The sequence below is a fragment of the Mirounga leonina genome, unplaced genomic scaffold (genome assembly GCF_011800145.1).
Source record: "Mirounga leonina isolate KUSES-001 unplaced genomic scaffold, KU_Mleo_1.0 Mir_170, whole genome shotgun sequence".
In the NCBI taxonomy this organism is placed as follows: domain Eukaryota; kingdom Metazoa; phylum Chordata; class Mammalia; order Carnivora; family Phocidae; genus Mirounga; species Mirounga leonina.
Window position 1 is genome coordinate 6428772 of NW_023270433.1, and position 27337 is coordinate 6456108.

General features: G+C 54.5%; 1 long non-coding RNA gene across 2 annotated transcripts; it reads right to left on the reverse strand.

Annotated features, from left to right (window-relative positions):
* Nucleotides 1-9669: 9669 nt before the first annotated feature.
* Nucleotides 9670-17913, reverse strand: LOC118017598. 2 transcript variants are annotated; one of them, XR_004681193.1, is made up of 3 exons: nucleotides 16569-17913; nucleotides 11945-12116; nucleotides 9670-10819 (listed from the first exon to the last, which is right to left on the reverse strand). It is a non-coding gene; the product is annotated as an uncharacterized LOC118017598 (long non-coding RNA). The 2 variants fall into 2 exon arrangements; XR_004681194.1 differs by having other exon boundaries at nucleotides 9670-10816; nucleotides 11028-12116.
* Between the last annotated feature and the right edge of the window lie 9424 nt (nucleotides 17914-27337).

Here is a 27337-nt window from a genome sequence, read left to right on the forward strand (position 1 = left end):
CTGGAGGAGATATGACCCTTGAAACAAGGAAACCATACTGATGAGAGACACATTTATCTGGCTTTTCCCCTGAAAGCATTCTCTAGTTTATGTAGTGCATAGGGGAATAGAACACAAGCAGAAATCAGAAACCTTATTAGCTGAAGAGTGGGAAATTGGAGTTTGGAGCCTCTAGAGAGGCTGGAAATTGAGAGAGAAAAATCCCAGAAAAGAGAGCCACAGAGGGAGAAAACACCCCTAAATCCTTGGCTGACTCTGGCATGGGTCCTGACTCCGAGGAGAAAACATAGCTGGAAGACTGAAAATGCTGAGCAGAGATTTCTGTAGCAGCTTGGCATTGAGGAAACGGATTTTATAGTTCAAATTTCATCAAGTTAGAGTGGTTTCTTAAACACACCAGGCTTTTCAGTGAGATCCTGGGAGACAATGACTTAGAAGTAAACCTGTCCTAATGAAGTCTGACACCAAGCCTCCACAAGACCACGGTGAAGGGCCAAAAATTTAATAGAACAATATGCAAAATTCTTCAGAGGAAGATAACACAATCCAGAATCTCTACATTGTATCATACAATGTCCAGCATAAAATTAAAAATTACTAGATATGGGATGAGACCAGAAAATGTGACACATAGACAAAAAAATTTTTTAAGTCAGTAGATACAGATCAAAGATAACCCAGACGTTGGAATTAGTAAGCAAACTTAAAAAAAATTTTTTTTAATTTAAAGATTTATTTGTTTACCTAAGAGAGACAGAAAGAGCACACAAGCAGGAGGGGCAGGGAGAGGGAAAGAGGATCCCAAGCAGACTCTGCTGAGTGGAGCCTGACATGGGGCTTGATCCCACAACTCTGAGATCACAGCCTGAGCTGAAACCAAGAGAAGACAGACTCTTAACCAACTGCACCACCCAGGCGCCCCAGGAAGCAAACCTTTAAATCATTATGATACATTTGTTAAAGAGTCTATGGGAAAAGGCAATTATAATGGATGAAGACATGAGAAATTTTAGGAGTACATTAGTTTCCTAGGGCTGCCAGAACAAAGTACCCCAAACTGGGTGGCTTACGACAGAAATTTATTCTCTCACAGATCCAGAGGGTAGAAATCTGAAATCCAGGTGTTGATGGGGTTAGTTCCTTCTGAGGGCCCCGAGGAACAATGCCTGTCTCCTAGTTTCTGGTGATGGCTGGCAATCCTTGATGTTCCTTGGTTTGTATGTTCATCACTCTGATCTCGACCTCCCTCTTCACGTAGTATTTTCTCTGTCTCTCTCTTTTTCTTTTATTCTTTCTTTTAAAAACGATTTTATTTATTTATTTGAGAGAGAGAGAGAGCATGAGTGGGGGGCAGAGGGGCAGAGGAAGAGGGAGAAGCATACTCCCGCTGAGCAGGGAACCCTACGTGGGACTCAGTCACAGGACCCCAAGATCACACACTGAGCCGAAGGCAGACACTTAACTGACTGAGCCATCCATGCGCCCCTCTCTCCTTTTCTTACAAGGACACTAGTCATATTGAATTGAGGACCCACCTTATTCCAGTGTGACCTCATCTTAACTAATTACATCTGTAATGACCCTATTTCCAAATAAAGTCATATTATGAGGTCCTGGGGGTTAGGATTTCAGCATGTCTTTTTGGGGGAGGGTGTATTTCAACCAATAACAAAGGAGATAAAGAAACTTAAAAAAAAATAGAATCAGATCAAATTCTAAACTGTAAAATCAATATCTCAAAAGTAAAACATTCATTGGATAGGATTAAAAGCCACATAAACATCCACTGGATGGGATTAGACCCAATAAAAAAAGGACCAGTAAATTTATTTTTTTTAAAGATTTATTTATAAAAAAAAGATTCATTTATCTATTTTGAGAAAGAGAGAAAGAGAGTATGGGGCGGGGGGAAGAAGGAGAGGGAGAGAGAGAATCTTGAGCAGACTCCCTGCTGAGCATAGAGCCCAGTTCAGGGCTCAGTGTCACAACTGAACTGAAACCAAGAGTCAGACGCTTAACCAACTGAGCCACCCAGGTGCTCCAAGGGCCAGTGTTTACGAAGCACTTTCCCTCTGAGATCTCTCTCTGATGAAGACGCACTCTGAAGGGACTTGCCCAAAGTCACACAAGGTCAGGGCTGGGCTGCGCTATCCAGTAGGGTAGCCACTCGCCACCTATCTCCACTGAGTGAGTACTTAAAATGTGGCTAGTCTGGATTTAGATGTGCCTTAAGTGCCAGATTTCAACGACTTCGAAGTATGAAAAAAAAAAAAAATCCCAGTAATAATTGTAATACTTGTGACATGTCAAAATCATAATATCTTGGATATATTAGGTTAAATACAAGTATTATTAGGATGAATTCCACCAGTTTCTTTTTACTTTGTTTTAATGAAGCTGCCCCCAAATTTTAAATTACCTATGTGGTTTGCATTTGTGACTTAAGTCCTATTTCTTTCTTTCCTTTTTTTTTTTTTTTAAGATTTTATTTATTTATTTCACAGAGAGAGACAGCAAGAGGTCAATAGGGGTACCTGGGTGGCTCAGTCAGTTAAATGGCTGCCTTCAGCTCAGATCATGATCTCAAGGGTCCTAGGATCAAGCCCCGAGTCCAGCTCCCTGCTCAGTGGGGAGTCCCTCTCCCTCTGCCCCTCCCCCTGCTTGTGCATGCTCTCTCTCTTAAATAAATAAATAAAATCTTTAAAGATAGCTCGGTAGAAATTAACCACACTGAAGCACAAAGAGAAAAATTATAAACAAAAATGAACAGAGCCTCAATAACCTGTGGGATGGGACTGAGCAGTCTTAACACACATGTAATTGGAGTCCCGGGGGAAGAAAGAGGGATAATAGGACAGAAAAAAAGTAGGTGATGAAAAAATATTGTTCCGTATTTGAAAAAACAGTCAAGGAAGTTCAGTAAGCCCTGATCGTGATAACTACAAAGAAGACCGTACTTAGGCACATCATGGTCAGGCTGCTGAAAACCGACAATCAAGAGAGAATCTGGGAAGCAGCTGAAGAAAATGAAAAGAAAAGAAAAGAAAAGAAACAAACCAAAAAACCAAAACCATTATGCACAGAGGAACAACAATGCAGGAGACAACAGACTTCTCATAAAACAATGTAAGTCAGAAGACAATGGAGCAACACCTTAAAAATGATGAAAGGGAAAAAAATCTGTTAATTTTTTTATAGGTTTTTTTTTTAAAGATTTTATTTATTTATTTCACAGAGAGAGACAGTGAGAGAGGGAACACAAGCAGGGGGAGGTGGCAGAGGGAGAAGCAGACTTCCCGCCAAGCAGGGAGCCCAATGTGGGGCTCGATCCCAGATCCCTGGGATCATGACCTGAACCGAAGGCAGACATTTAATGATTGAGCCACCCATGCACCCCCAAAAATCTGTTAATTTAGAATGCTATCAGTGAAATGTCTTTCCAAATGGAAAAAACTTTAAATTCTTGGATAAATAAAAGCAGAGAATTTGTTGCCAGGAGACCCATATGATAAGAAATGCCAGGGCTGCCTGGGTGGTTCAGTCGGTTAAGTGTCAACTCTTGATCTCAGCTCAGGTCTTGGTCTCAGGGTAGTGAGTTCAAGCCCCATGTTGAAAAAAAAGAAATGCCAAAGGAAGGTTTTAGTTGTTTTTTTTTTTTTAAGTATTTTATTTATTTATTCATTTATTTTTTAGGGAGAGAGAAAGAGAGGGGGAGAGGCAGAGGGAGAGAGAGAGAGAGAGAATCTTAAGCAGGTTCTACGCCGAGCATGGAGTCCCACACGGGGCTCGATCCCACAACCCTGAGATCATGACTTGAGCTGAAACCAAGAGTTGGATGCCTAACCAACTGAGCCACCCAGGTGCCCCAGTTTTAGGTTTAAGGGAAATGATTTACCAGATAGAATTTCAGATTGACAGGGGAAAAATAAATAGCACCGGTAATGGTAAAGACGTGAGTGGATACAGAAGACAATTTTTCTTCTCTGAACTTCTTTAAAAATAATGGACTCCTTAAAGCAAAAATATCAGTGCATTCTGGGATTTACAACACATAAAAGTAAAATATATGACCACAATAATACAAAAGACAGGAGAGGCTAAAATAAAATTCTACTTTTGTAAAGTTCTTACAGAATATATGAAGTACTGTTTTATTACTGGAAGGCAAATGGTGATAATTTAAGAATACATATTGGAACCCCTCCTAGAGAAACCAAAGATATAAAGAGGGATAGCTAAAAAGTAAACCGAGAGACAGAATGGAATATTTATAAATACTCGATTAGCCCTACAGAAGCAGTAAAAGGCACAAAGAAGAGAGGGAACAAATAGATAATAAACAGCAAGATGATAGACATAAACCTACCTCTACCAACAAGTACATTTAATGTAAAAGGACGAGACACTCCAACTGAAAGGCAGATATTCTCAGACTTGATTTTAAAAATAGTCTTGCCTGGGCTAGGGGTCTGTATGTGGGAGAATTAAACGAAGTTGTGTGTCGACGCTCTGAGCTCAGAGCCGGGCCCACAGTGGGTGCTTCTTCTTCTTTTTTTTTTTTTTTAAGATTTTATTTATTTATTTGACAGAGAGAGAGACAGCGAGAGCAGGAACACAAGCAGGGGGAGTGGGAGAGGGAGAAGCAGGCCTCCCGCGGAGCAGGGAGGCCGATGTGGGACTCGATCCCAGGTCCCTGGGATCATGACCTGAGCCGAAGGCAGACACTTAACGACTGAGCCACCCAGGCGCCCCCAGTGGGTGCTTCTTAAGCAAAAATTCTGAACTCTGATTCAACAATCCCATTTTCCGGGAAGCCTGTCCGTGAGCTTCCCGTGGGGAGGCCCCGGTCGGCCATCCACACACATCCTGCCCTGAGGAGCATTAAACCACCCGACCGTTGGGGAGCACCAACTTCCTGCAGACAGACGCGGTCCTTCTCGAGGGCGGCTGCAGCGGGTTATTTGTCCACTTTTCAGGAGCAGGGAATGGCCCTCCCCCTTTACTCTCTCTAAAGCAGCAGGGGAGAGGAGGGGAAGGCACAAGCAAATGGCTCCTCACAGCCAGGGCTGGAGCCGAGCTCGCCTGAGGCTGGCCGGGGTCAGCAGCGTGTGCTGGTGTGGCATCCTCGTGCTTCCCTGGAAGCTGGGGCCAGGGGCTGCCTGCCAACGTCTGGCACCGCAGGCAAGGCCTCTCCCCTGGAGGAGCTCCCAATCTCTGGCCTGTAAGGTCAGCCCCCTTATGACCCCTGGCTCCCACCGGTCAGCAGGCTTGGTGCAGAACAGCAAGGCGGAGTCATGGGGTCGAAGGAAGACAAGGTGCCTTAGGCCCTGTCCACCCAGAGTGGGCTATAGGCCTGGGTTACCACTTGCTAGTTGGTGGTCTGTGTGGACAAGGAAAGGGGGAGCAGGGGACCCCGGGCTGTATCTCTTAGGTCTTCCCCACTGCCCCACATCTGGCCTCTCAGTTGAATTCAGAGCCTTGAGGACCAAAGTGCTATTTCTAGCAACTTCCCCGATGTCCAGTCCATTGGTCTCTTCTTCCTCCCGAATCCCCGGTCACTACCCCACCTCCCCATGAGGGTCATCTCCATCTACCCTGATGCCCAACCCCAGGAACCAGTTGTACCTGTTTTTATCGTTTATATAAAAGACATCCTGGGGACACCTGGGTGGCTCAGTCGGTTGAGCATCTGCCTTTGGCTCAGGTCATGATCCCGGGATCCTGGGACGGAGTCCCGAGTTGGGGTCCTTGCTCAGGGGGCACCTGCTTCTCCCTCGGCCTGCCACCACCCCTGCTTGTACACGCTCACTCTCTCTCTCTCTTTCCCTCACAAATAAATAAATAAATAAAATCTTAAAAAAAAAAAAAAAAAAAAGACGGGCGCCTGGGTGGCTCAGTCGTTAAGCATCTGCCTTTGGCTCAGGTCATGGTCCCAGAGTCCTGGGATCAAGTCCCTCATTGGGCTCCCTGCTCGGCGGGAGGCCTGCTTCTCCCTCTCCCACTCCCACTGCTTGTGTTCCCTCTCTCACTGTGTCTCTCTCTGTCAAATAAATATATAAAATCTTTAAAAAAAAAAAAAGACATCTTTTGTACATGACGTTTATGAGCTTCCTTTAGATCGTTGTATATACCTGTGGATCCTCCATCTTGGAAGCTGGCCAGGTATCCATCCTATGGATAGTCGACAACTCATTTATCTTACATTTTTTCTACAGCTACAGGACAGTTGGGTTCGTTCCATTCAGGGCTATTACCAACAGTGCCACTGAGAATATTCCAGGCTGCGTCCTTTGGTGGATGCACGGATGCACGTCTGTCGGGTCTCTGCCCAGGGGCGGAAGTGCTGGGTCAGAGGGCAGGGCGTGCGCAGCTGGAGTAGACCCAGTGAGTGCGCTTCCCACGGTGGTTTTACCAAGTCACGTTCCCACTGGCTGTGGGAGATTCCGGTTGCTCCATGTGCCCACCAACACTGTCGGTCTTCACTTTAGCCGGGCTGGTATGGGAAGTGGTAGCCCACTGTGGTCCTGGGTTTCCCCTGATGTCATGAAGCTGAGCACATTTTCATGCCTTTGTTGGTCACTTGGATATTCTCCTGTGAAGTACCTTCCTTCCAGTATTTCCTCCCCTGTTTTTCTCTGGAGTTGTCTGCCTAGTTCGTACTGATTTAAAAAGGCCATTCCGCTCTGTCCCACAAAACTCAAAAGCCACCGTGCTTGGGCCATGTTCGTACTGTAGCTGGTGACAGGGTTTCAAACAAAAGACATACTATGTCACATAAAATTAATCTGGTTTGAATTGATTTTGTATTTGATTGATCAGTTTGTCTCGGTCTTATGGTTGTCTAAGAGCTCCAAGGAATTTATGCCTGTTTTACGTTGGTACATGTTTAAGTAACATCACGGTAAAAATCATTCAAGGCAACAACAAGGGCCCATGAGATCCCCTTCTCCTCTTGGTAAACGGGAGGAGATTTTCAAAACACAAATCCAATCTGGTCATTCCCCTGCGTGATGCATCTCAGAGGATCCCTTCTGTCTGAGGTGGAGGTGAGACTCCTCAGCCCGGCACTCTGGCCTCCCAGGCTCACCTCACACTTGCACCTGCTCCCCTGGGGCAGCCATGGCCTCTTTCTGAACCATGATCTCTCACACCCCAGGGTCTGTCTGCACGGGCCCCCAGTTCCTGCTGCCCCCTGTTTGGGAGCAGCCACTACCTGTGGCCACCCCCTTGGCTTAGCGTTAATTCCTCGATCAGACCTCAGCTGAATTGTCACTTCTCGGGGAAGCCCTCACAATGGGCCTAAAGCACACTGTCCCCACTGAGCACTGTCCTTCTTCGCATAATCTCAGCAGCAATTCTTGATTTATTCGTGGCATTCTAGACTGCAAGTTCCGTGAAGGCAAGGACAGTATTCTTCTCCCCCCACCTTTTTTCTTCCAGTGTTTGGCACAGAAAAAAACTCAGTGGATGTTTGTTGAATGACTTGATGACCTGAGCTGTGTGACCCTCTGGCTCTATTGATGCTGAAAGGCAGGGAGGGCCCAAGGTCACATGCAGGGAAGGGCCAGAGGCAGGCCTGGGGCCAAGCTCTTCTTGTCCAGTCACATGGAATGTGAAAGAAAGTCCTCTTTGGCCAACATCATGGGCCCTGGTGCCCCTTAAGGATCATCTAGTCCAATTCCTTTGTGCTTTGAATGAGGAAGTTAAGTACCAAAGAGAGGGTAGGGATTGTCTAGAATTACTTGGTGAGGCAGAGCTTGGCTAGGTCTAGGACCCACTTGCCTGATACTCAACATGCTTTGCACAGCCCTTAACTCTCCCGGAGGCAGGAGACCGCGGGGGCGGGGGTGGGGGGGGGAGGTCACTGTTCTCACAGTCCTGACCGAGAGCCTCTGAGCACGGCTGGGGTTCCCCGCCCGATGCAGACGGGAGACTGATGACAAAGGCCTTCCTTGTCATCAAGACCCTTTCAGAGTCTATTCTAGAGTCTCATGGGGTAGTATTGAATTCCTGTCTATGGGATGGTGGAAGAGGGTAGGAATATTCTGGAATGAAGACTGGGGAGGCTCAGAGGCAGGAATAACAATTCAGTGAGGAAAACTCCAGCTGCCAGGCAGGCAAATGCCCCATGGCCCCTAGCCTGGCCCAGAGAACTGCACACAACCACTCCTTTAACCCTCTCAAGGCACAGGCTGATGACATTTTTTTTCCCCCAAAAGATTTTATTTATTTATTTGAGAGAGAGCGAGAGAGATCTCAGAGGGAGAGGAAGAGGGAGAAGCAGACTCGCCGCTGAGCAGGGAGCCCGATGCGGGGCTTGATCCCAGGACCCCGGGATCATGACCTGAGCCGAAGGCAGACGCTTAACGACTGAGCCACCCAGGCGCCCCGGCAGGAGACATCTTTTAATCGAAATTTTAATTGAGCTAACTGTAGATGGAGATGCCGTTGTGAGAAATAACGCTGAGAGAGCCCAGGTACCCTGCCCCCAGTTTCCCCCAACAGAAAGGTCTAGCAAAGCCAGGGACAATCTCACAGCTAGGGCATGGGCATGACAACCCGCCCCACTCCCTCGGGCTTCCATCCTCCTCTTGTGTACGTGCCCCAAGTTGTGTACAGTTATGTCCCGGGGTTGTGTGTCCTCCGTCCCCATCAGGACCCAGGACACTTCCAGCACCACAAGGGTCTCTGCTGTTGTTCCTTTGTAACCACACCCCATTTCATCCCCATCCAGCCGTCCCAAATCCCCGACAATGTCTCATCCGTCCTATGTTGCTAAAATGTGGTAATTTCAAAAATGTGATCTGAACAGAACCGCAGAGTATATAACCTTTGAGGACTGGCTTTTCCCCTGGCATTTTGGAGCTGGTTCCCGTCCGCACGAGCTTCCAGCCCCAGGGGTAGGTCTTGTTATTCCCATTGTACAGCTGAGCAAACTGAGCCCTTGAACTCCAGAACCAGTGCTCTTGATGGCCACAGAAGGGGAGGAGGGCATGGGGAGGTGGGCTGCAGGCTGGGACGCAATGCCTACCCCCCTGGACGACAGACCCCGCTGCCATCCAGCCTGTCCCCCCGGCCTGTCCTGCATGTGAGCGTCCTCCTCTGTCCCCACCCCAGGCCCTCCCCAGGGCTGCCTCTTCCCTCCATAGGGAGGCGGTGACTGGGGCTGCTGGATCGCAATCCAGTCTGCTGACTTGAGGCCCAGCTTGGCTCAAGCGGTCACCCCATCCTCTGAACCTCAGGTCCCCCCTCGATGAGCCAGGGGGAGGGGCAGGATCGCACCCGGCAAACCCGCGAAGATGCAATGAGGCGACGTGTGAGGAGCAGTCAGCAAAGTGCCAGGCGCAGAGTGAGCCCCCAGCGCATGGCGCAGAGAGCCGCCCGCGGCCCCATTTGGCAATGAATTATGTATGGCCTTCTGGCAGCCCTGCTTGCTGGGGCTGGCATTCTCCAAGCTTCTCCTGGGCCTCTCTCTCCAGTGAGGGGCACAGCCTCCCCCAGGTGGGCGGGTGGCGTTCTTTGTCTCTCTTGCAGCGACCCAGGCAGCGTCTGGTGCCCCGTGCCCCAGGATGCCCATTTCCCAGGCTGGAGAACCAAGGTCCGGGGTCAGATCAGGAACGTCATAATATAATAAAAACAGAAACAGCAGTCGCTTCAGGACATCAGTAATGGTGATGGTACCAGCTCGGCTTTATTGAGGCTTTCTGATGATGTGCTGGGCACTTGAACAGACTGTTTGTTGTTCCCGAACCAAGACTGGGAGGGCCCACCTGCGCGGGTACTGTCCTAGGTGCTGGAGGGACAGAAAGGAGTCCTGCCCTCGAGAGGCCCAGACTCCACCGAGGGAGAGCAGGCAACGGATAAATGAGTTATTGATTAAGTTAGAGGTCAGGTGGTAGGTGCTGAGAAGGAAGAGGAAGGAGAGCGAGAGGGGGCGGGAGGAGGCGGGCACGGCCAGGGCGAGCCTCGCTGAGGAGGTGGGTGGCGTTTGAGCAGAGCCCGCGTGGAAGTGAGAAAGCCATCCTGGAGAGGAATGTCCCGGGAAGGAGCAGTAAGTGCAAAGGGCGGGGGCAGGACATGCACCTGCGTCGGAGGCCCGGCAGGCATCAAATTCTCGGGACCACCCCGGGAGCTGGGCACCACGGCCCCGGTGGCAAGTCGAGGAACTGGGATTTGGCGAGTCAGCTCTGCTGCAGACATATTAACTTGTTTGATTGCAGGGTTTGCCCCACACCTCCTTGGGGGGTGTTAGGAAATAGGCGGTATACGTGTCAGATCATCTTTCTACAACTGGAAAAATTCCGAGTTCTCGAACCTTCTGCCCAGGGATTTGGGGTCAGGGATGACAGGCCTGTGTGACCCAGGTCTTCACCATTAGGGCTACACCATCCAGCCTGTCCCCCCGGAATCCCCATCTGTCTTATGTCACCTGCCTGACCCTGTTTTCCTCCTGCGCCAGCCCGTGGACGTGGGCGTGCTGTGTGCGCTTGCCCCCAGCTCCCTATTAGGCCCACGCTGTGCATTCGGAGTCAACTCCGGAGAAGCCACGAGCCAGGCCTGTGGCCGCGTCGCTCTGAGGCAGACCCAGAGGTGGCAGGCGCCCAGCTCATCAATGGATCTGCCAGCGTCAGCGCCCGGCGGCCACGAGGGCTGTTCAGGCGTGGACTTGCGCGGTCTGACATTTCCATCGATGGCCTGGATGAGGAATGAATGGCCAGCATCCTCCTTCCATCTCCAGCTGGGGAGGGGGGTGGTGGTGGTGCAGAATCAAAAATGACTCTGCAGAAGGGAGGCGTGGCTGAAGATGAGGACAGATCTGCTGGGGAAGGAAAAGGAAAACCCACTCAGCAGTGGCCTCCTCCCAGCCTCTCTGCCTCCAGGTTTTCCTTCTGAGCCATCCTGTGAAGATTCCAGATTAATCTTCCCAATTAATCCTCTTCCCGAGCCACCAAACCTTCGCTGCTCCCTATCCCTTGCTTCTTTCTGAAGGCCATTCAGTACACGGCCCCGCTGCCCCAGGAGCCCACCTGGCCGCCCTCGCCTCCGGGTCCTTGCCCACGTTGCTTCCCGCGTCTGGAACGGCATTGAAGACACACTCGGAGACCAGTCCCTGACATCAGAGGAGGCCATCTTTGTATAATGGGTCGGGCCTCTCCAATCCACCCAGGCTGCCCGCTGCAACATCCCCCTGATTATCACAGCCCTGCCTGCCTTGGGTAAGTGCCAGCTCCCAGCGGGCCTGGCGATCAAGGCCCCTCCTATCAGCTGGGCTCCAGCCTCATGGCTCCCCCCCACCTCCCTCCCTGGCCCCCCACTCCTGTTCAGGCTGACAAAGCCGCTCAGGGTTCCTGGGTCCTCTGAGATCACCCTGTGTTTCTCTCACTCTGGGACCTTCTTATGTGTGATTCCCTCTGCCAGGAATGCCTCTCCCTCCCTTCTAGGTCTAACTCTTACTCATCCTCCAGGGTAATATTGATTCTACCTCCTCCAGGAAGCCTTCTTGGATTTAGGGCCCCTCCCCTCGGCTCCCAGAGGCCCTGTGGCCCCTCAAGCATCATTATCATTCCCACTCTGGACGGAAACTGGCTGACTTGCCAGCCTCCTCTAGGCCAGGTCCACTAGACCTCCTCCAGGTCCGGTGATGACAGAGCCCCCACCTTGGCCTTTGTCTGCCCCAGCCTGGCCAGGGCTGGGTGCCCTGGAGGTGCTCAAGAAAGCCCAGAGGGAAGAAGTGGGAAATGACACAGAAGCTTCTACTTTGTGTCAAGTTTTTTCCGTGTAGCGCGACAGCCGTGGAGAGGTTCTGGATTACAAGGCCTCACTGAGAGAGCTAGGTCACCATCTGGCCACACCCAGCAGCCCTCCGCCATGCTCTTTTAGTCTGTATAATGGACATAATCCTGGGTCCTAGGTAACAGTGTCGTGAGGCTAAAGGAAATAATACCTGTAAAGTGCTGATCACAGCCCCAGGTATTCAGTAAGCGTTTAATATTTGTACCACTGGTAATTATTGGGGCTAGAGCCAGCTTCTGGGGCTTCACGTCGGGGCTCCTCCACTTGCTGGCTCTGCGACCGTGGGCAGGTTACTTAGGCTCCCTGGGTCTCAGTTTCCTCATCTGTAAAATGGGACAAATCATAGGCTCATTCCCTTTCTCTCTCTCGTAGTGAGATTAAATAAATGTTGGGAGATTGAGTAAATGAACGTTTGTACAGAGTTTGCACAGTGGTTGGAACAGGGAAAGGGCTGAGCCAAACGCTGGATATTATTACACCCCAAGGGCCTCAATTCTGACACCTGTGAGGAAACTCTAGCTCTTGGGGAAATCTTCCTGGGTTGCTGATCTGACCTGGGGCGGGGACAGACCTTAGAACTTGTGAAATGTGACTTCCCACTCTCTACACCTCCTGAAACCACTCCATCCGTGTCTGGTGGTCAGAGGTGCCAAGAAGTATTTCCTTGTACCTATCCTAAATCCCTCCTATGCTGATTCCTCTGGGTTCCCAGCCAGGCCCAGATGGAGAGATGAGGATAGGAGCGGGACGGATCCCGGAGCTGCCCAGCTCAGCCCCACGTCCAGCAAGGTGAGCGGCCTCCTGCTCCTGGGGCCTACAGCCTCCTCCAAGGTTACCCAGCCAGAGCCAAATGGGAAACCACCTTTGTCCCCTGGATTTCAGGCCTTGAGGAAGGTGGGGGATGAGTGTGTGCCCGCCCAAGGGTGGGATGGGGAGAGGGAGCCCTGAAGGTCTGAACAGGAGGGAGGCAGGACTCCGGGGGTGGGGGTTGGCAGCCAGAGAGGGGAAGGGGTGTGGGAGACAGAGGGCGTGGAGCTGGGCCACAGGGCCGCAGGGCTGGGAAAGGGAGCCTCGGGGAGGCCGGGGAGGCGCGGGAGAGGGAGGCCTCATACCAGACTGTCTAGACACAGCAATTATTGTGAGCTCAGAACACCCAGGCTCTGCCGGCTCAGCTGAAAGGGAGCTTAACAAAGAGCCAGGAGAGGAAGAAAGCGGGGAGAAAAGCGCCCGCGGAGCCGGCTCCTCGCCTGTCGGGCTCTTTCTCTGCCCGGTTACCCTCCTTTGTGCTCCACCGCCGAGAAAGCCCAGCTCAGAGATGCCCGATGGAGACACGGCTCCTCCTGGGCCCAGAGGGCCAGCCCTGGGTCACCGTGTGGGTTTGAGGGAGGGAGAGGCGGGTGTCCTGGAGGGGGGACGCATTTTGCACTTGTTTATTTGGAGGGCAGTGGCAATGGGAACGGAATTCCCAGAGGAAAAAGCAGACGGGGGAATGCAAACCCACGTCCCCCCACCCTCCTGCTGTGCAGCGCTGGACCCAGTCCACACTTCTCTGAGCCTTGGTGTTCTCATCTGCAAAAGAGGAGTCATACCACCGCTTAGCCCGTGCTGAGAGGGTGGCGAGTCTAACTCTTGCATTTTGGAGGGCTGCAGCTCATGCCCCTCATTACACTGATGCAGAAACGTCAGGGCCGCAAGTGACCTGGGACAGGCTACTTCTTTGCTAAGACCCTGATCTCCATCCCTTCTCTGCCATTGCCATTATTATCCCCATTTTGCAGATGAGAAAACTGAGGCACAGAGGCCAGAGCCACTTGCCAGAGCTCACAGCCAGTCAGCAACGGGTTTGGATTCAGGTCTGTCCCTTCATCTTAATTGTGACTTTATGATGTACCCCCAACCTGGGGGAGGGGGGCTAATGGTGGGTGGCAGGACTGATGGGAAGGCCACAGGCCACTGACCTAGGGTGTGCAGGGAGGGTCAGAGCTGCAGGCGGCCAAGCTCTGCCCCCAGCTGCTGCCTGGAATCAGGCTTTGGCTAAGCCACTCGCCCCACAGGCTGAGCAGACTTGCCCTCCCATCCTGGGAGAGGACAGACAGGGACCCGATGGGAAGTGGGTGCGGGTGATTCTGTGATGCCACAGCGAGGCCTCCTTGACACCCTACAGTCATTGCCCTCCAGCCAATAGCCCAGGAACCCCCCTTCCTGCTCCTGGGGGAGGACCTCAGAGGCTGGTCCTGGGTTCTAGAGTAACAAGGGGTGGAGGGGGCGGTGCTGGCTTTCCAGCGGTGGGGGGGGGGGGGAGCAGGATCCTCATCCATCATCCCCTGGTCCTGGAGGGGTTCGATGTGTCCCTTGGGTCTTGCCTCAAGTGGAGAGCAGGCCACTCTGTGCAAGGGACACACACTCACACACTCAGGTCCGGAGGCAGCCCCAGAACTGGACCCCTCCTCGCAAGCTTCAGTCATACACACCCCGTCCTCCAGCCTCAGGGTGCAGGCACCCCAGTGAGCTTTGCAGATCTGGACTTTTCCCTCTGCTCTCTGGAACTCTCCCCAAACATCGGGCTGCCTCCGGGACAAGGGCCACAGTCTTGGGCCACACATCCTCTCTGAGGCTCTCAGGTCTGTTGCCCCAGGATCCCATCCATACCCCCTCCACCAGTCACTCTTCACCTAGTTAGCCACTCCTGGTCCTCAGGGAGTCCTCCTATGCCCCCCACAGAGATCAGGCCCCCCCTGGGACCAGCTCTCCCGGCCCCTTGGGCCCCTTGCGTGGTCCCCTCCCAGCCCACTGCCCTCTTATTATTTAACGCATCATTCTTAATGGCTTGCGCAGCTTCTGCTACTCCTGCAGGACTGTGAGCCTTCTGTGGGCCCGGCTGACTCTGTCTCCTTTGTCATCGAGTCCCAGCACCCTCCCTGAGGCCCCTCCCTGGGCTCGGCTTTCAGCCTGGCTCCACCCCAAGGCTGGAGAAAAGGAGCCCCTAGGTGCCTTCTGCCCTCTCCTCCAGAAACCTCTACTTCTGGGGACCACGGGGTTTTCAGGGCAGCCCTCCTGCCCCCTCTCCCTGTGGTCACCACAGGGGTGAGGACAGGTCCCTGTGCTGCCTGTCAGCTGGACGGCACCCTAGGGCAGGGCTGCGGCTTGGCCTCGGCCCCCCACTCTCCCAGCCTGGTGCCTTGCACAGCCCTGGGTTGGTGACACCCCACAGGGTACTGCTCTCAGCTCAACCACGGGAAGGCCAGGATGGGCAGCTTGGGGTGGGTCCAGCAGGAGAGCCCCACAGAGGCCCGGGGGCGGGGAGAACAGCTGGAGGGGTGCAGGGAGGGCCCAAGGAGGTTGGCAGTGTCCCCTCCACATCCACTCCCCTCCCAGAGACCCCTGCCAGCTGGCCTCCCCCACTGGACTGGCCCTGCCTCTCCTTCCACTCCCCTCCATTACCCCCTGCCAGCCCCTCTCCTGCCAGCCCCTCTCCGCCCCTCCCCTCCACTGCCCCGTGCAAGGCTCTCATCCTCTTCCCTTCCCTTCTCCCCCTTCCCCATCCTCTCCTCTCCTCTCCTCTGCAATCCTCTCTTTTTTTCTGAGTCCTTCTCCCTCGCCTCCTTCCTTTCTTCTTCCTGGGTTAAAAATAATCCACTTTCTGGGAAGCAGCAGCTCCTGCTGAGCCGCCCCCCCCCCCCCACTTGGGAGCCCCTGAGAATAGCTTTCTGCGGTTCTCATCTCCAGCCCCTCCCCCCCGCCCCCTCCCCGCGAGCTGACTAATAAGCCCGGCCGCCGTGGCGGTGCCAGCTCCAGAAAGGCTTTAACCGCTTCGTGCCCGGCGGGCGGCTGGGAAGGAGCCCGGGTCGCGGGCAGCCCTGGAGGCGGGCGGGTTAGCGTCCAAGCCCCAAGCTCTGAGCAGCACGTAGCAGGCGCTCAATTAATATTGAACTTTGACCTCTGACTGCGAAACCCCCAAGTCCCGCTGCTTAGGCCGCTAACTTGGGGCTTGGTGGCAGCGAAGGGACATGGGGGACGGGGGGGGGGCGAGGGGGGCGGTCAAGCGCAGATACCCAAGGGAGAGGGAGGAGCTGACGGGTTGGGCCCACGTGGAGGGTGCGACTGGGCCGGCGAGGCTCCCTCCGCTTGGCCCCGGGGACTCCTTGCGCCACCAGCTAACGCCCGGGCCAAGGGCGAGGAGGGGCTGAAAACTGTCCTGGGATCCAAGGACGTCCACCTCTGGTCTAGTCGTTGGCGATCACCGGCTCCCATCTTGCAAAATGGGAAACTGAGGCTCGGAGGAGGCAAGACGTCTCCGGTTCCTGCCGAAGACCTTAAGGGACCTAGGGTCCCCCGCCCCCCGAGACCCTCAGCTCCAGCAGGGGGGTTAACGCGGGTGTAAGGCTGGGGAGGGGACATCAGGGTCAAAGGTGAAGGGTAGGTGGGGAGAGAAGGAACGTGAGCGAGGCGAGGTCCCCGCCGGCCCCGCCCACTCCTCCCGGTCCCGGCATTACCTCATCGCGGCGCTCGCCCATTGGCTGATTCCCCCGGAGGCCGGCCCAATGCGGCGGAGCCCGTTAACCCCTCCCGCCCCGCGGGCTAGGCCCTGGCCCTGCCACTGGTCTCCGCGGCCTCCACGCGGCCTTCCGGCGCCCAAGGGCCACGGAGACCGGGGCAAAGCAACGGGGAGGGGGCAGGTTCGGGCCGGGGGGCTCAGTGATTAGAGCGCAGGTCGGACAGCCTGGCCCGGGCCCCTGGCCGCTACAGGCTGTGTGACCTTGGGCAACCGGCCTCACCTCGCTGAACCTCCTCTGCTTGTTTTCTCAGCTGTATAAAGAAGTGAATGATGTAACTCCTGCCCTTCCTAATTCCTTCCCCGAGTACTTGCCAAATGCTGGGCACACGTGGGCTCTGCGTTCCATATTGCCTCCTCCCTGCAAGAGGTACAGTTATGATTATGGGTTTTCAGAAGTGGAAACCAGCTCAGAGCTGCGAAGCCGCTTCCCAAGGTCACACAGCAAGAAAGTCACAGAGCTGGGATTTGACCTCAAGTCTGTGTGTGTTCTGAGCTAGACTCCTACCCTCTGCAAGATACTGCTTCTGCTGTGAGGTGCTGCTTCTAGGAGCTCCTGGTCCTGCAGGAGGGTGGGGACTCACGTCCTAGCCAGTCAGACCACCACATGCATCTGTGACCAAAACCACAGCCCCAAACTGGAAAGCCAGGGCCTCCAGCGAGGGAAGGCTTACTGGAGGAGGAAGGGCTGGAGGTGAACTTTGAAAGGGCAAGGCAGACAAACACAGAGGAGTGGATGGAGCACAGTGGGGTCGGGATACTGGGAAGGAAGCTTGGGGGATCCCCAGGAGTCAACCTGCTGGTCAAGGTCAGCCACTGGATGCCTGTCAGCGGGGACCAGGGAGGCTGCTCCTCTCTGGGCAGTCCTGGGGGGCAGGAGTACAAGCAGAGGCCCACATACCTCAGGTCTAAGTATTTATAAGTTATAAATCAAGCTAATAAACTGCTAAATAAAATATGTTCCATCTTCCTTCCTTGACAAATACACCTTCCTAAGGACAAATACAGCTGGAAGGCTGGGTTTGTACTCAGAAGTCTCAGACTCCTGGGGTCCATGCTAGAAGTAACAGCATGGGGAGAGACAGCCCTGGCCAGCAGCTGCCCACTGGGCCTGCCTTTTCTTTCATACCCCCCAGCTCTTGTCCTTTTCTGTGAGGCATGGACACTCCAGCCTGTGTGCATGAATTCTGTCCACACCCCCTGCAAACAGCCACCTCTTGGCCACCCCTAGAGCTCCAGGGTGTCCAAATGGCCAGCTCAGACTATCCTTTGGGGGGATGGACCCAGGAAGTGGGCTGGGGGCCATCAAGCAGGGAATTTCAGGATCCCAGGTGCCCAGATCATGGATCTTGGTCCCAAGGATTCCTTGCCCCATGAGGAAGGGCATATTGAGAGAAGGGCCTGAGGTGCCACTCCCTAAAGCCTGGAACTCAAGTCACCAAGGTCCCTGGGTGCTGTTGCAGCTGGAGTGGCCCAAGCTGGATGCAAAGTCATTCCTCCTCCTTGAACTGAACTCCTGACCACCACTTCCAGCCATGCACCTGGACCAGATCCCAAGTCCGTCCTGGATCCCTCCTCCCCAACCACTAGCTCAATACTTACCCAGACCCAAGGAGCTTCCCACCTAAAGGAGTCAGCTCCCTTCATCCTGTGCCCACAGCCCCCTCACCCCTGTCCGGGTTGGGCTCCCGCTCTCTCTCTGCCCCGCCCCAACCCCCATCCAATGTGCTCTCTAGGTCAAGCCAGTGGATCCTTCCAAAATGCAAGCCTGACCACTTCCTTCCCTTCTAACCATCCCTGGCTCTCCAGTCTCTCTGTGTCGTTCCCAGGCACCGGATGTCCGACCCCCTCTGCCACCTCTCCCCTCTCTTCACCCTTGGTCCCGAACTCCAGCCATGTGGACCTTCTCTCTAGTTTGGGCAGCTTTATGCCCTTTCTGCCCCAGGTCTTCATGCATGTTATTCCCTCCGCCCAGGACTGTGCTTTCTGCCCCTCGTCTTGCCAGCCTCAGGTCTCAGGTGTTTCCTAGCTGGACTGTGAGCACCAGGAGGGCAGGCTCGGTCTTCAGTGTTGACAGAGTAGGTGACACTGAAGGTTGCCTGGGCAGACAGGTCTGTACTGGACTAGAAACTGGAGACTGACAAGGACAGATGACAGTTCACGTCGATTGCATGCTTACTGAGTACCAGCCCCCGTTTTTAAGCATAGTATGTGTGTTCATTCATTTATTTCTCACAACTGCCTGTGAAATAGGACCTATTATTCTCTTCATTCTATAGAATGAGGACACTGAGGCACAGAGGGTTCAGGGACTCAGGCTGATAGCTGGCAAGCACGACCCAGATTTGAACCTGGGAAATTGAGTTCCAAACCCAGCCCCCATCTAGTTCCCAAATCTAGCTCCCACCTAGCCCCAGGAGGGTCAGTACCTTGCTGTGGGTCCCCGGGCCAGTGTCTCCCCCTCTCTGAGCTGGAGCTTTTCTATATGTGCAACATACAGAAAAATTGCCAAAGTGGTGATCCTTGAGGTCCCTTCTGGTTGCGACATCCTGGGGTCTCAGGACCCTTCCTGGGAAGGTTCCCCTGATCTGCCCTTTGGGGAGCATCAGTTCTCAGCACCCCCACCCAGGTCTCACGCCAAGGCTCTCTAAGGAGGTCCTGGGGGTGATGCCCAGGAGTTGGATGGATGAACAGCTGGGTGTGAATTAGGCAAGGTGGGTGCTGGGACAAACCTGTTTCTTTGCTGACAAGACAAAAGCAGGGGGCAGCCGGGTAGGTAAGAGGTCAGGCTTCAGGCTCAGAAGAGGGTAAATTCTGGCTCTTCCACACGACAACCCCATGGCCTGAGGCATGGGCCTTCCCCCCTCCCAGCCTCGTTTCCTTATCTTTTGCGCCTCATCTGAGTTGCAGAAGCCTCAAGGGGCTGTTGGAATACCTCACAGTGCCTGGCCCACAGCAGTGGGGGTGGCCAGTACTGGGAGGCTGTGGTCAATTTTCCCTTTTTTTAAAAAAAGATTTTATTTATTTGAGAGAGGGGGGGAGAGCGAGAGATAGTGAGCGTGCGCGCGCACGAGAGAGAAAGAGAGAGAGAGATAGAACTGCAAGCAGGGGGAAGAGCAGACAGAGAGGGAGAAGCAGGCTCCCAGCTGAGCACAGAGCCCCTCGTGGGGCTCCATCCCACGTACCCTGAGATCATGACCTGAGCTGAAATCAAGAGTCGGATGTTCAACCCACTGAGCCACTCAGGCGCCCCTCAGTTTTCCTTTTTTAATCAGGGCATCCTAGCAGGTCAGAGTTGGGGCCCATGGCTCCCTCCAGCAAACTGCCCTAGTGTTTCTAGAACTCATCTGCATTTGAAACATTCAGCCCCAGTGAGGCAGGAGCTCCTGAGTATGCAGCTGGGTAACCAAATTGTCCCTGGCAGTCTTGTCATCCCGGCCAGCTGGCGCTGGGCCTCCATCTTGCAGGAACTGCTCATACCCACCAGGGCTGGGCTGTCAGGTACTGGGGCTCATGCAGAGACTAGAGGCCTATGGGGCCTGAGCAGGGCAATCAGGGGCCAAGGGCGCTTGGAGCAGAGAGTCAAGCCTGGTTCCCCAAGCCAAGAGCTCTGCACACATCATCTTGAGGAGTCTTTACAACAGTCCTGCAGGATATGCACCCATTTTATAGGGGACGTCATGCCATGGAGGCTCAGAGAGGGACAGCGACTTGCCCCAAATCACACGGCCAGAAGGAGGAGTCTGGACCTTGCTCATAATTACTCTGCCCCCTGCTTCAGACAAAGGTGTTCCAACCATGTGCATAGACAGGATGAGTGAGCTAAGAAACATTCTGGAAGAAACCCTGGGACACACATGGGCCAAGGTACAGAAATGTTTGTAAATGAGCATGGGTGCCCCCTTCTTTCCCATCCCAGCACGTACCCCACCCCTGCTATTGCTGATGTCCCGCTGCCCCTTTTTTTTTTTGTTTTTTTTTACTGGCTTCTTGTGGCCCTCTGACTCTGCTAGCCTCTAAGGCCGAGAGAATCGGCTGTTTTGTCCCTCACCGTACACCCAGCACATCATTCCAGGCCGGCACATGAAGGTTCCAGTGAGCACCTGTGAATGAAGGCATTCAAGCAGCACAGGACTGCTCCACCTGGCCCTTCTGCGTGCCTGCCCAGTCCCCTCCCCACCCTGGCCTCTGGGTCTCCATTTCTGCATGTGGGGTGGCCCAGTGAGCTGCTGGGGTCCTGCTGGGCCGAGCGAGGGCTCCCAGGACCCAAGGGGCAGCGAGGATGAAGTGGGCATGTGTGGGTGTCCGGCAAATCATCTTTGTCCATCTCCCATAAATGCGTCTGCCTTGACGAAAGCAGGTAACTCTGCTCCTTCCCTAAGTTACTCATCTACCCTCCCTGTTCTCCTGATTCTGGTCACCCACCAGGAGAGGCTCGCCCTCCTACCCTACAAGTTTCTCCCAACCCAGTAGGGCCAGGCGCCGGGGTGGTGCTGGATGAAGAGATTTGAGGCTCCAGCCCAGTCCCCATCCTGCCCCCCCAGGGGAGACCAGCTGTCCTCCTGAAAGGCTCAGCCTGGAGCTTGGAACTGACAACACCCGTTATCTGTCAGGAACCCCAGCCAAATACCCCACCTCCAGGGCTCAGCACCAAGTGCCTCAGGGACCCAGTCTGCAGGAAGGGCAGGACCAGAACTCACCTGAGGAAAGGGTTCACTAGGGGATGAGCTGCACCCACCAAAGTTCCCGTCAGCCACAGATTCGGCCCAGCAGGGACCCGATGGCTATGCTAATGACAGTCACCATGACACTTCTGAGTTTCGGCAGGTGCTTTGAGCGTTACTCCATTTTACAAATGAGAAAGTTGAGGCCCCAGACAGAAGTGACCTTAAGGTTCTGGCCCAGTTCAAGTCACCACATATTCCAGAGGCCCTGGGCTGGGGTTGGTGGGGGTGCGGGTGTGGGGCCAAGCTGTTGTCTGGGTGGGAGGGGAGGTGACCAAAGCCCAGGTGAGTGTGACCTGTGGGTTACGAGGGCCGGGCCAGGAGCAGCTCTACAAGGAGTGAGGAGAGCCCTCGGCAGACACGGGGTATGTACCCATTTGAGGGGGCCTCGATGGAGGTGGGACTGTGACCATGGGAGGAGGTCAGGGGTCCGGCCACTGATGGCAGGAGATTTGATGCAAGGCTCTCTGCCGGAAGGGAAGAGAAGGAAAAGGGTGAGTCTTGGCCTTCACTGGGGGCATAAATACCATGATGGGGGTCGGGGGTCAAACTTAGAGGCTGCAGGAGCCCAGAGGAGGGGCACCCATACAGCCTTGATGCGTGTTGTATGGTCTGTGTGTGAATATCGTGTGTGTGTGTGTGTGTGTGTGTGTTGTGGGGCGGTGGTAACTGGGACACTCCCCGGGAGGCGGGCTGAGGAGAGCTGGAGGCGGAGATGTTCCCTCAGGAAATGGGAGAGGAGGGTGAGAGTTCCGGGCAGAGGGGTGGGAACAGCATAGGCAAAGGCCTCAGGCAAGAAGGGCTGCCTGGAGCAGCAGAGGAGAAGCTTCAGTGAGGCTGGGTGCGGGCAGCAGGGCAGGCCTTTCTCGGCACTGGGGGCAGGTACCGGGTGGGGGTGGGAGTGCGGTGGGGGGTTACAGACCTGAGCCTAATCCCCACTCAGCCCGAGAGCAGCAGCCAAAAGGCCCTTCGTTCCCATCTATAAATTGGGCCCCAAGATCATGTGCCAAAGGCCCTAGAAAGAACCTAAAACTGCAGATGTTTGGGGCTTCCTCTGTGCAACTCTGGTGAAGGACTGGCTGGGCACTTGCTAACAAGGTGGTGGGCTCTGGGCCCTGGCCCAGGGCTAAGCTTTCAGCACCACTGACCTGAGGGCACAGAAGCGGGAACAAGGAAAGGGGGGGTCATCTAGAGCCGGGATTTGAACCTAGGTGACCTGACTCCAAAATGGCCTCCTCACTTGCCTTCAAGAAACGACCAGAATCTTAATCATGCCTTAAGCGCTGCCCCATAGTGTTCACATAGCAATGTGGTCTTCCTTAGCTCATCTTTATCTTCAGAGATTCCACAGGGTTAGTATGCTAGATGATCATGCCTGCTTCAGAGATGAGAAAGCTGGCCAGAGTCCTATGGCCTTGGCCCAGACTCAAGCTCCTCCAGTCCTGCCTAGGAACTCCCCCACCTCTGGTAGGATGGGGGGCGGGGGGAGGGTTTCTCCGCATCTGCCCTAAGCCCCTAAGCCGGGCCTTGCACATGGTAACAGCATGTGACACAGCAGAAAGAACTTGGAACTTGGGGCCCAGGAACCCAGCTCTGCTGCCCACTTGGCCAAGTTCCTTTCCATCTCTGGGCGAGGGTTCCTTCAGCTGCACAATTCACTCTCGGAGTCGTGAAGACTTGCCGAGCATCTGTGAATTAGCAGATAAGGAAACAGGAGTTCAGAGAGCTCAAAGGACCGGCCCAAGATCAAGCAATCTGCATAAGGTGACTCGGGGCTCGGACCCCGCCCGCCCAGGCTGTGCCCTTCACCGGGGTTCCTACTCCACCGCCCAGGGCTGACGTCCACGCCCCCAGCGGCCCGCAGCACCGGGCTGATGGGCCCCACGCGGTTCCAGGCCCCGCCAGCCTGACGTCAGGCCGGGGCCAGCGGGGCCCAGCTCTGCACAAACAGACGGCGCGGCCCGGGCCGGGGGCGGCTATGACTCAGGGCCCCGAGACCGGCCGGGAAGCGGAAAGTTTTGTGCAGATGACATCACCGGGCCGCGAGGGCGGGAGGGGGCCGGCTCCGGGAAAAGGAGGCCTGGCGGGCGGCCCGGCCTGGGGCAGAGCGCGGAGGGGCGCCGCGGGCGCCGCGAACCCCCGCCCCCAGCCCCGAACCCCGGCCCGCGGCCGCTCCGGCGATCGCCAGCAAGAAGCGGGCTCCACCCGCCTGCGAACACGCCGTGCTCCCCAGCGCTCCGGAGGCAGCGCATCCATCCTGCTGCGTCCCTGCATTTTAATTACCGCCGCATTAATATTCATGAGCCGGGACTCGAGGGGGACCGCGGGCTGTCATTTCCCTCGCCCGCGCACCCCCCCCGCACCCCGCTTCCCCGGCTGAGTCGTGGGTTTTGTTCCTTCCCGTTCCCAGCCCTTCCCCTACCAACAGTTGGTGCACAGCAGATTTGGGGGGAAAGGGGGGAGTGAGGGTGAGCATGAGTGTGAGCAGGTGCGGGGGCAAGGGCACAGGGTGGGGGGCTGAGTGTGGGATGTGCCTGCGAGGTCTGTGTGTAAATGTGTGTGTGAGTGTTTGCCTGTGTGTCTGCTTGTGTGAACATGGATGTGTCTGCATGAGCGTGTGCCTATGTGTGAGTGTGTCTGTGTGTGTGTGCGTGTGCGTCTCCGGGCACCCCAGGGGCCGTGTGCAGGCCTGGGGGAGGCAGCTGCGTGTGCAGGTCTGGCCTGGGCTTGGGGAAGGGTCAAGGCTGTTGGGGCTAGCAGGGTCTGACTGTACAAACTGAGGAAACTGAGTCCTGGTGAGAGGCTGGGCCTTGTTCAGAGTCAACCTATAAGAAAGTCAATGGCACCTTGGGACCAGAGCCTGGGGCCCAGATCTCCCGTGCTGTTGTTGATAACATTGGCAGACAGAGCGTGCTGAACGGGCATCTCTCATGTGACCTTCCCAGCAAACATATGCAGCAGGTGGTGCGATCAGTCCCGTGTGCAGAAGGGGAAACTGAGGCAACTGGTCTAGTAAGTGGTGGAGCTGGCGCTCAGAAATGTCTGAGTCCAGGACCCCCGGCTTTAAGGACCTCACCATGCTGCCTCCTGGGGAACTGTGTGGGGAAGTCCCCACTGGGGTGATGCGGGGGTACCTGAGAGTTCCTCAGGGCCCCAGGCACTGCCCATGCCCAGGTATCAGAAGGGATGTTTCATCAGAACCACGGCTCACTGTCTGCATCCCTCCCAAGTGGGGCCACTTTCCTATGGCTCTCCCAGCGCCGCCCCCCCAGCCTCTCCCATCCCCAAAGCCTGTCCCAGCCACCCTGTACTTCTGAGGCTCCCCTAACACAGGAGGTCCGCTTTATAAGGGGACAGACAGATAGACTTAAGGCTCTTGGCCCTCCTTCCTGGGCTGGGGTCCGGCAATCGCTCATTCAAGTCATGCTTTCATTTGTTTTTCAATGTATGCTTAAGTGCTTACTATGTGCCAGTCCCTGAACTTGGCACTTGGGGATTCTCTGAGTTCACAAGCAGCCCACACTGCTCTGTTCCCAATTCTGGTCATCTCTACCCGGGATGGAGGCTCTAGGCTCTAAGGGGGGGCTCTTCATCTCTGTGCATGCTCACTAGGGGTGGGGGGGCTAGGGACACCTGTGCACAAAAGACAGTTTCCCACCTCAGCCTTGACACAGAGCTCCAGTGTGTGCTGGGAGGGCCAGGCAGGAAAGGGCTGTGTTTTTTTGGGCGGATGGAGAGCTGGCAAGGCCATGCTAGGCAGCCTGGATCTTTGCTTCTCTCTGCATCTGAACTTGTCCTTCTCCCAGCCTCTAAGCCAAATAATCCCAGGGGCTGCTTGATCTGTCTTTCCCTGGGTTGAGCCAAGGCCATCCTCCCTCTCACGTCCACCCTGCTCCAGTCCTGCCCTTTTGAACATCCAGAATAAGCTGACTGTTCCCTCCTCTCTCTGTCATGCGAGGCTGGGCTGGAACTCTCATCCCAGCCATGTCTCCTGAGCCTTTTCTCCTCTCCCAGGGGAGTTCCACATGAACAGAACAAAGATAAGGGGACTATAGGGGTAGTCTGGGGTTCTCTGGGGAGGAAGTGATGGTTTCACTGGGTTTCACAGGTGGAGTAGGAGTTTGCCCAGTGGATGGCGGCGAGAGGGGAGGAGGCATCCCAGGCAGAAGGAACGGCTCAGAGGGGTGACTATAGCCCCTAGTCCAGGAACCAGAGCAGGCCCAAGGCACAAAACCTAGGGGTACCTGAGAGATGGATTTTCTCCTGAGAAGCCTGATGGCAGTATAGCCTAGTGGTAAGGACTTTCAGGTGACCCCCCCACCCTATAGGAAACCACTCCCCCCTCACTGTGAAAGCTTGGGTGAGCAAGCCACTGAGCCCCCCGCCGCGTTCCCCATCTGTTAAATGGGGAGAGCCACACTTTTTTTTTTGCTGGATTATATTCAGATTTAGAGACCCTGCTGGTAAAGCACCTAGCACAGTGCCTGGTGCTAGGAGACAGTCTGTCCTCAAGGACACAGGGAGGCCCCTGGGATAACTGCCCCATTTAGCACAGAGTAGGACTGAAGTATCAGCTGGTGCCCCACAGCCCAGCCATTGGGTCGGAGATTGGTGAGGACAGACTTCTGGGAGCTGTAGAGACAGGCTGAAGCCACCATCAGTCAGACAAGAAGGCTCTAGGTTAAGAGGACGGCCCCAAACCCCACTCCCCCACCCCCGTGGCCCCACCTCCCAGATTGCCCATCACTCAAACAGCCGGGGAGCCAGCAGTCAGAGAGGCGGCCTGCCCACCAATCCTGGCTCACTCCTGCTACAGCCTCCCACGTCTCTCTGCTTCCCAGCTCCCCTCTTCCTTTTGAAAATGTCCTCTTTTTTTTTTTTTTGGAATAGTTATACCTGTACAAGGCAAAAAAAAAAAGTTTTTAAAGGAAGCAAGTTTGTGCAATGCATCCTGACCCTATGCTTCTAGTCTTTTTGTGTATGTTTCCAGGACATTTCACCGCCTATAGAATTCTCTTTCTAAAACTCGGGGAAAATGATGTCCACCTCTGCTCAAGACCTTCCGCGGCTCCCATTTTTACAGAGCAAAGGTCTAAGGCCTTTACAGCCCAGCCCCGGCCTCAGCAACACCCCTCCTGCTTCTCTCCCCACTGCCCTCCCTGCTCCCGAGTGGGTTCCATCTTCTCGCGCAGCCATGCCTTTGCCCTTGCTGTGCCGGCCTCCAGGAGTGGCCCTGTGCCCTCCACTAAAATCCCTTGTCATTGCTCAAGGCCCGCTTTCCCTGCTCCCTGGCCTCTGTGCCTCCTCCCCCAGCTCCCTCCCCAGCCATCCGCCCCATGCCAACCCTCTAGACTCTCCTGGTGCCCCCGCAGCTTTGGTGGTACCTTTATGCTGGTGCTTTTCATGTTTAACTTTCAGGAGGCTATCCCTGGAGTCTTGCATCTATACTCAATTATGAGTTTCTCAAAGGCCAGGCCAGGCGTCCTTAATTTTATTGCCACCTACCTCGATATCTTACACATAGTAGGGGCTTGAAATGTTTTATTTTTAAAAGACACTGAGCTTGCTTTTCTTTAGGGATTCAGCCAGCAGATGAGGGTTGAATCCTGACTTTCTCATTTCCTAGCTGTGTGTCCTTGAGAAAGTGAATGGACCTCTCTGAGCCTCCCTATTTCATCTGGAAAATAAAGTGAATAATAAAAGTTCCCTCCAAGAGTAACTGTGAGATAGCAGTACTAGCCTGAAGCAGAGAGCAGTTGACATGTTCTACTCATTAGTACTACTTACTCCACTCATTCATACTCATTAGTGTTACTTGACCTTGTCCTTATCTCAGGTCACCTGCCTGGTCTGGGGCAGCGTTGGGACTTGACCCCCATTTTCTCCCCCTCCAATGCTCCTTATTTCCCTCTGCTGAGTAAGGGTCACAGGCCACTGTCCCTGTTTCCTGATAGGAAGCACAAGGTTCAGAGAGGCTGATTGCTCACCCGGGATCACACAGCCCTGTGAGCAAAGCAAGGGTCAGGATGTTTGCCAGTTCCCCGGGGGCTCTCCAGGCCCCCACAAGCCCAGTGGGACCCACCATCCTGGCTGGGGTCCTGTTCTCCTCCTGGTACCCAAGGAATCAGCCAAGTGGGGCCCCCAGAGGCCTGGTGGCTTCCACAATTGGGAAAGTAACTAAAGCAAACAGCCCCCACTTATGGGGTTCCAGGAGTTGTGCTAAGGGCTCACAGGCACCATCTCCTTCAATCCTCACAGTGACCCTGTT